We start from the raw sequence: 9,136 nt of genomic DNA on the forward strand, positions 1-9,136 counted from the left end.
AAATAATCTTACACTTAAAAATATTTAAATAACGTTCACAGCACAATTATTATGTTAAACAGTAAAAGCAGCAGCACAGCTTTGCAACTCACAACCCAAAAGCTGCTGTGTTCAAACCTTCAGAGAGCCAGCTGTTTATTTCACATGTCCAAACTTCTGTGCGACTTTATGAACAGGGCTGTTAAAAAAAGAAAACAAAAAAGTGTTCCAGATTTCTCTGTATTTGCAAATACATTATTGTAATTACAAGAGTAAACTGAATATTTGTTCATGCAAATTCATAGTTAGGTATCTGTCTAGCCATTTGTGTGCGCAAATCCCCATATTTCACTCACAGCTACAGGAAATGCACGCTCAAAATGTGTACACAAAAACTCTTATTTAAATTGTCCAGTATGTTGTGCTAATGTGCATATTAATTGCAGATGAGTTTCAAATGGAAGTTTGGATGTCCCCGTTTCTCAAGAAGTAACAAAAATAATCTACTATTGCAGGTCATACCCACAAAGACTTTCAAACACATATGACAATTGTCAGTCCAGGAATGTTGTATTGGGAAGGCTGCCAGCTTGTATTCTCTTTTAAAATCAGAGTCTCAAGTACATGTTATTTGGGTGTCCTGGACACCCAGACTCCCACTGAAGAAACACACTATTCATATCTTATGAGCTCTGAAGGGTTACCATTAATCACATCCAACTGTTTTGAGATTTTGTTCCCACCACACAGCTATAGGGTGTTTTTTCCATGTGGCTTAAATGCTTTTATTGAAGATCCTTGCCCCCCTTGACTTTGGTATACAGTATATTCAAGATTTGCATAAGTGGAAATGACATCATCGCTAAACAATCCAAACGTGGAAACCATATGTTTTCCATTGACTCTTTAGATCATTGACGTCTCTTCCAACAAATTACAAGCAGTAAACAACAGAACGGTCCCTTTTAAAAAACCTGGGATCAGCGAATACAGTAGTAGGTCACCTGCATGCAGCTTCTGGCCATGAGTCATAGAATAAAAAAAAATAATGTTCTCTTTTGGCTGATGACCACGTCTAATGCTCAAGAGAGTGGTTAATAATTTGACCCAAATTTACGATTGATTAAAAAGTTAAAATTGGATCCCCCCCCCCAAAATCAATCATTTGTTGGGTCTTTTCCCAATAGTACCATGGTACAGTACATACAGCACACAAGTAACCCCAAGTGCTACATGCCCAAATATTATTGACAATCCCAAGCCAAGCGCAGTATAACACTTTTGAAAGTTAACAGATCAGGCAAATTACTATAGAGAGATAACACAAAAGAGAAATGAGTAAAGTCCAATATCCTAGAAAAAAAAAAAACAAGATTACCTGTATGAACACTATTCTGATTTCCCAACAGTTTGAGTCAGTTTGAATCAAATGTTTCTATTGCAAACTGCTCTAAACAAAGATGAAAAATAGAGAAAAACTGCAAGCACTAAAGTCAGTCGGATTCACTGGTCATCCTGTTCTAATTTACTTGAATCTCTGAAGTCCAACAAATTGATAGTCTTCTGGATATAAAATTGACCCAAGAAAGCAGAATATAGTCTATATTTGTGACAGGTGAATTTGAAAGGATTAGGTTTAAATAGACATCCACAAATTCAGGTGCTTTTTCAAAAAATATCCCTTTCTTTTTTCCTCAAAGCCTCCTTTGCAGGCGTTCTTCCTTCACAAGACCGATCTCCCTCCTTATCAGTTTTCCAGTTATCTTCCAATAGGGTCATAGATTCTCCTTTCCTGTGATACCAAAACAGGGTACAAATCTGTCCGTACCTGCAATTCTGTATGTATGGATAGGAGCATCTGAAGCAGATGAAGTTGGATTGTCTATGATTGTCTTTATAATGTCAATCACCATCATCACTTTAAGAAAGCAGAGAAACATTATGGAGACCAAAGGATCAAATCAAAAAGTTGGTATATTTTTAACCAGGATGTAATTATCTAAGTCATTGGATACTTTGTTTACTCTACGGCCTAAGGTGCTGAGATTGAGCTATACCACCAGCGCACAGTAAGAAATGGAGGGTAAAGTTAGGAATGGGCAAACTGATTTGGATAAAGAAATCAGCTAAAAACTTTGCACATAACTAACTTTTGGGGGGGGGGGGATTTGAATAGGTTCAGTTAATATTTGTTTTGTTAAGTTTTCATTTCAGTGCATTTCTACATTTCCAGGGTTTGGCCAAATGCCAAAACACGAGAGAGGATGCCCTTATAATATTTCCAGCCTGACCTGAAGGAGAAGGCCCACAGCTCTCACAAACCTGTTAACCTACTTTCCAGAGGAATCTTGCAAACCTATGAGGTTTGGAAACACTATAGTAAGATAAGCATTAAGGGTGGCATTTTCCAAAGCACTCAGGTGCAACTCTGCTTTCATTGAAGTCAATGATAAACCTCCCACTGCCCTCAATGGGACCAGAGTTAGGCTAATACTGAGTGCTTTGGAAAATCTGGCACAAAGGCTTTTGGTGCTTATCCAAGCATGACAGAATCCTCATAGCTTTTATTGTTGGTCCATCACTAGAAAGTATACAGAGCTACCGAATGCTGTGAATTATAGAATCATAGAATATCAGCGTTGGAAGGGACCTCAGGAGGTCATCTAGTCCAACCCCCTGCTCAAAGCAGGACCAGTCCCCAACTAAATCATCCCAGCCAGGGCTTTGTCAAGCTTGACCTTAAAAATATCTAAGGAAGGAGATTCCACCATCTCCCTAGGTAACCCATTCCAGTGTTTCACCACCCTCCTAGTGAAAACATTTTTCTTAATATCCAACCTAAACCTCCCCCACTGCAACTTGAGACCATTACTCCTTGTTCTGTCATCAGCTACCACTGAGAACAGTCTAGATCCATCTTCTTTGGAACCCCCTTTCAGGTAGTTGAAAGCAGCTATCAAATCCCCCCTCATTCTTCTCTTCCACAGACTAAACAATCCCAGTTCCCTCAGCCTCTCCTCATAAGTCATGTGTTCCAGTCCCCTAATCATTTTTGTTGCCCTCCGCTGAACTCTTTCCAATTTTTCCACATCCTTTTTGTAGTGTGGGGCCCAAAACTGGACACAGTACTCCAGATGAGGCCTCACCAATGTCGAATAGAGGGGAATGATCATGTCCCTCGATCTGCTGGCAATGCCCCTACATATACATCCCAAAATGCCATTGGCCTTCTTGGCAACAAGGACACACTGTTGACTCATATCTGTGAACACACACAGATCATCAGTGCTATAGTATGTTTTTCAGTAACAGTATCCAGGAATAGGGGATTTATTCATTTGTAAGACACTGTTGTAGCAGGGATACACGGATTAATACAAGCATGTTTGACACCTCTCCAAAAATTATAAAGTGGTTATTCTAAATATGCTTCATTGTTTTACCAAGACACTTACTGCCAGTTATTAAGGATCTTATAATTGCCAATACAGTGAGCAATATTCCTTACAAATGTGTTAAATTGTATATCAGAGTAATTGCTGAGTGTTTTTTGCTTTATTGATTTCACATTTGTTATGCTTTCTAAATTAAACTGTGTTATTAACAAGCACTTCTTAATGCTTGAAATTTCAATTTTGTGTTTTATTACTCGGCAAGGCTAAGATCTGCCACTAAGCAGAGCAGCCTTTTCAAGTGATATACTCAGTGCCTTTCTGGTGATATAATCAGTGTCTAGTTGTCACAGGTGCAAAGAGGTTAGCCACTATAAAACAGGCCCGCAATTGCTCCAAGTTCTGTACACCGAACTCAAAATCTGTCAGGTTTGTCTTGCTACAGAAAAGCAACATTTGTCAACAAGAAAAGTTAAGTCTGTGTGAGCTTTGAGGTCTGAAGCTGATGTGCATACATCCAAGGAAGCTTTTCAGTCTTTGGAGGGTGCATGTTCATGCAGCCTGAAGCATTGAGAAATGGGTGGGGTTTGTGTTAATGGACATCAGCCCACATGATACACAGAATTATCAGCTGACTATAAAATGCTATGAGACAGTGCCTATTTTGTGAATTAAAGTTTTCTATGTTTTAAATATTATGAATTATGTTGAAGTGTAAATAATTGATTTTTCTGATCCCTTGCAATTTGTGGGGGAAAAGAAAAATTCATTTTGAGTTCAATGGAAAACAACATTTTTCAAAAGATTCAGCAAATTGAATAAAATAATTTTGGATCAAAGTGTTTCAGTTTAGAGCATTTTTGATGTTTTTAAAATTTTAAATCAATTTAAAGGAAATTTCTAAACAAAAAGTCATTCTGAACTGAACAATTGAAACATTTCATTTTTAAACACAACATTTTGACTTTTTAGGAATGTTTCTTTTTTCAACACAGACAATTCAGCAAAGCTTACATGAATTCACAGAACGTTTTGGTGTTGCCAAATCTACATTCGTCACCAAAAACAGTTTCAGCTCAAAAATTTTGCCCAGCTCTAGTCTTTTGTGTGTCTTTGCAGGGAGAACCTTGAACATCGTATACAGGAAGAACCTACTGCAATGGGGAAATTGTTAGCTTGCTAAAGCAATGCTTCTCTAGGATGGATGGATGTTTGACTCATATGAAGTGGGATACATCTGCATCTACCTGTGTAGAGGTAGAAATATGATTATGTATTGAAGTGTGGTTCTTCTTGGAACAGTGAATGCCTAAACAGGGCATCATGAGGTTCCATATATATATTGAATCTCCAGGTGCCATATAATGCTCAATTACAAATAAAAATTTCCTCCTCCAATTACCAGGCCTGAAAACTCATACTACACTGAGTGACAAGATGGGTTCTTTCTTCTGAGGGACCGTCACCAGTAATAAGGATGATGCAAATCAAATTATACTCTTATTATACCCATGCAACCCCATATCTTCAAATTAAGTCTTCAGTTATACCTGTCCAATCAATGTTCTAAATTATACTTGTTACAGAAAATTAAGTGAACCTCACTTTGACAAGAACAAAGTCCTGTATAAAACAAACAGTCTCCATAAACCCAGAGAAACTAGCTGTGGATTCTGGAGAGCTTATTGACCTGTGAGCTATGGAATGACACATTAATTAGGGCTTCGTGAAAGGTGGCTCTTGCCTCATGAGCCTGAGAGCTAGTGACTTCTTGTGTCATACAAAGTTTACAACTACCATATTTAAATATCTGTAACTAAGTCTCTTAGCCTGTATTAGTGCAAGCAACTAGGTGGAATTACACTGAATTTGTTTTGTGTGTGTTTATCTTTTTAAAAAATATTTTAATGGTTCGTGTGATTTGTAATTCAAGTAGTTCTTCAAACTCATGAGCTAAAGCAGATCTTCATTAAAGCTATTTACTATGCCTGACTTTGCTTTAGCTGTCTTATTCCTTGATGCTGTTTTAGCTGATATGGATATTAGTCTATTTCAAAGTGAAACCTGCATTGAAAATTGTTCTTTTGTTGCATCATCTCAACTGCAGACTCTAATCCCACTCTTGATTTGGTCCCAGTAACAATATCACTATGCTACACACAAATGCTATATAAAATACAGAGAAGGTCTCTGGGGACCTTGAAAACTTGTCTCTTTCAACAGAACGGAATTTTAACAGAAGTTGGTCCAATAAAAGATTTTACCTTTCCCAACTTGTTTCTCATATATCCTAGATTTGACACACTACAACACTGCAAACAAAAAATATATGACACTACAAGAGAAATATTGGCTTCACTTTTCTTCCCTCCCTAATACAGTTTCCTAATCTAACACCTCAGTATGAACCAAGATTTAGCCCTTAATCCTCACCACCTTTCCCAGTCTGGCTAGGCTCCCGATAATTTAGAGGAGGCAAGAAGTGTGGAGCTTCCCTCACCTTCCAACCACTGAGCAGAGCAGCTGTTGAGCTGCTCCATGGCTGATATTACAACCTAAGTCTTCTGCTGTACTTGTGCCACAAAAGGGAGCTGATGGATCCACAAAGCAGTATTTCTTTCCATCCTCCACTGTCTCAAAGAACCATTGATCCTGGCTGTACCAGGACAGTCACAGAGCGGTGATACGTATAGAGGTGGATTCTAGCATGGGCTATTGATTAATATTGCACTTTGGAAATACAGCGGCTCAGTTGTATCAAGAGCCATCCAGACTCAGTCAGACTCGGGGGAGGATTTGGCCTTAAGTGAACAAATTTATAATCTTTCCATCACAGTTTCCATGTTCAAGACAGCTTCCCAAAGTAATCCATATTTCCAATAGAAAACACACTTATTCTCAGTATTATTCACAAGTTGAATGCTGATGCTTTACACAGTTTTATCTGAGCAATTCAAAGCCAGCCCACCACTGAGTGAACTGTGGTGATCTCGACCATCTCTGAATCAGACGGAGCAAAAGCTATCAGACGAACTAAGTGCACAGGAGCAAAATGTGCTGGACACAAAACTAAAATGAGAGCGGAGGTTTAGAGCCCATGTCATTTATTTGAGCCTTCAGAAGCATGTTTCCTGACTAACTGCTCACTGCTGCTGCAGTCAGCCAGAACGGGATAAAATCAGCTGGAGATGTGTATACTTCTTTCAGTATAGTATTTGAAATGATAGAAATAATGTGGCAACCAGAAAAGAAATATTGCTGTCTCCTTTCTTGTTCAGACACCCAAATCATGGAAATTTACTCCATTTAAACAAAGATCCCTGAATATAAAATGTTAAGGATTTAATAGTTCTGTGACAGATCTTTAACCTGTCAATAATTCACGTTTGATAGAGAGTATATATAAAGTTTAGAGAGAGTTATATGAAAATATGAACTCTGTCTCTTTAAAGGCTAACAGTGAGTGGGATTCAAGTTCACATCTCCAGCAAATACAATTAACCTGCTGTAGCATGGTCATTAAATTACAACACAGAATAGACACTTGTAGAATGGGAGATGTTTATTAGGAAATAAGATGTGAAGGTGAAGTTTGTAGGCAGTTATAGTGCATATACATCTTTACTTCTTAAGTTATCAAGGAGTATAGGAAATAGCTCTCACTGTTAAAAATGTTCGCCCTATTTCCAGTCTGAATTTCAATGTCCAGCCATCAGATCATGTTATACCTTTTTCTGTTAGATTGAAAAGCCCATTATTCAATATTTGTTCCCCATACTTACAGACTGTAATAAAGTTACCGCTTAACCTGCTCTTTAAACTAAATGGATTGAGCTCCTTGAGTCTATCAGTACAAGCAGAGCCATCCCTAGGCTATGGCAAATTGGGGCGACCGCCCGGGGCCCTGCACTTTGGGGGCCACCGTGCTCCATGAGGAGGTGGGCGGGGAAGTGAGGCAGGGGGCAGGTGGAGCCGGGGGAGCACTCCCCAGCAGATAGAAACTTGGCACCTATGTCCCGGGCCCCACCCTAAGGAAGGCCCTGACTAAAAGGCATGTTTTCTAATCCTTTAATCATTCCTTCTCTGAAATATCTCCAATTCAACATCCTTCTTCAACGTGGGCACCAGAACTGGACACAGTATTTCAGCAGTGGCTGCACCAATGACAAACACAGAGGTGAAATAACCTCTGTACTCCTACTTGAGATTCTCCTGTTTATGCATCTAAGGACTGCATTAAGCCTTGTGGCCACAGAGTTGTACTGGGAGCTCAGTCTTATCTACTACAACTCCCAAATCTTTTTCATAGTCTCTGCTTCCCAGGACAGAATTCCCCAAAGCATAAGTATGGCCTACCTTTTTTGTTTCTAGATGTATACATTTATATTTAGCCATATATGAATAAAGAGTCAGCAAATATAGGAATTAATGATGATTATCCAAAGCAGCAAACAATCATGGATGGATTTTAGAAGTATTCAGTAGAATAGAGATTTTATGAGAAAGCTGCATACCCTATCAGAGGGATACCTTTGCGAAGAAGCTTGTGGACCACAAGAAGTGACAAGAATGGTGGGCCAAAGGTTATAAACCTTATTATAGTTACTCAAATGATTGTGTATGGTAATATGATGTGAAGAATTCTGTCCCATGCATAATAGCAAAATAAACATTTACTTCTTGCAAACTATTTGCTAACTTATATTTGAACTAATAGAGTAAAATTCTGATAATGACTAATGGCAAATTTTTGGCTGAAATCTTAATTTTAAAACTGACATGCAATATCAACTGTTTGAATTGTATTACATTGGGGAGTTTCCACTAGAAAATTAATTTATCCAGTGCATTAAGATACATGTATGTTAATGGTGTAACTTGGTGCATTTTGCATTCTATTAAGCCAAATTCCGTGCTTGTGTTATCTCCAAGAGCTGTCAAAATATGTATTTGAAGGAATATTCAGTATTCACAGCAAGTGCAGTTATAGTTCCTGCTATAATTAACATCAAAATGCACCTCTCATTAAACTCTTCCTTTCAAATTGCTAATAACTTATGCAAACAAATGTTTTTTCAGCTGAAATTGTCCATGTTTGAATTTATTGCAGAAGTCAATTTCTTTGGAAAATGTCAGCCAGTTAGGTCATTTCTGAGTTCTGGAAGTGAGTATAAAAAGCCCTCAGAGATACTTGTTCTATATATTATAATCAGACATTTTGAGCATACCTAACTCAGTGAGTATTAAACTAATTGTATTCAAACTTGGCTTGTTTTGTAGATATGAGTAAAGTCAAAGGAACAAGCCACATTTGAAGGAAGTTGAATGATCAGTTTTGAAATCATGTGCATTTAAATGTTTTTCATGCATGCACCATATATCGGGGTCTGATTCTCATTTATAGGAAAGTCTCTTTACACTACAGTGGCAATGTAAAGGGGTCTTACATTTACATCTACTTTAAGGTCCTTTTAAACTATCAGAGGAGTGTAAAGTTGCAGTGCACTAGTGAAAATGTGAGTCAGGCCTTTTGCTTGGTTATAAAGCAGTTTAATACACTACAACATGCACTGTATACTGGACATGAGCAAGACAATACACAATCCATTTTCTCCTCACTTACATTCATTACTAATACAATTGTCCAGATGCAGCTGTTTGAGCTAATTTAACAAATGGATCATTGATATCTACGTGGACTGGGACTTGGGAGATTAGGGCTCAGTTTCCAGGGCCGTAACCAGGGCAGGGCAAGCAGGGAAGCC

The 9,136-nt window shown here is 38.1% G+C and overlaps 1 long non-coding RNA gene across 1 annotated transcript in view; it reads left to right on the forward strand.

Annotated features, from left to right (window-relative positions):
• The window catches only part of LOC141988199 (uncharacterized), a 149,611-nt gene extending 141,119 nt beyond the window's left edge, over positions 1–8,492 (forward strand). Inside the window, exon 3 of the long non-coding RNA XR_012639694.1 lies at positions 8,482–8,492. This is a non-coding gene — a long non-coding RNA (uncharacterized LOC141988199). The remainder of the gene's footprint in view (positions 1–8,481) is intronic.
• Positions 8,493–9,136: the final 644 nt, after the last annotated feature.

The sequence above is a fragment of the Natator depressus genome, chromosome 5 (genome assembly GCF_965152275.1).
Source record: "Natator depressus isolate rNatDep1 chromosome 5, rNatDep2.hap1, whole genome shotgun sequence".
NCBI lineage: Eukaryota > Metazoa > Chordata > Testudines > Cheloniidae > Natator > Natator depressus.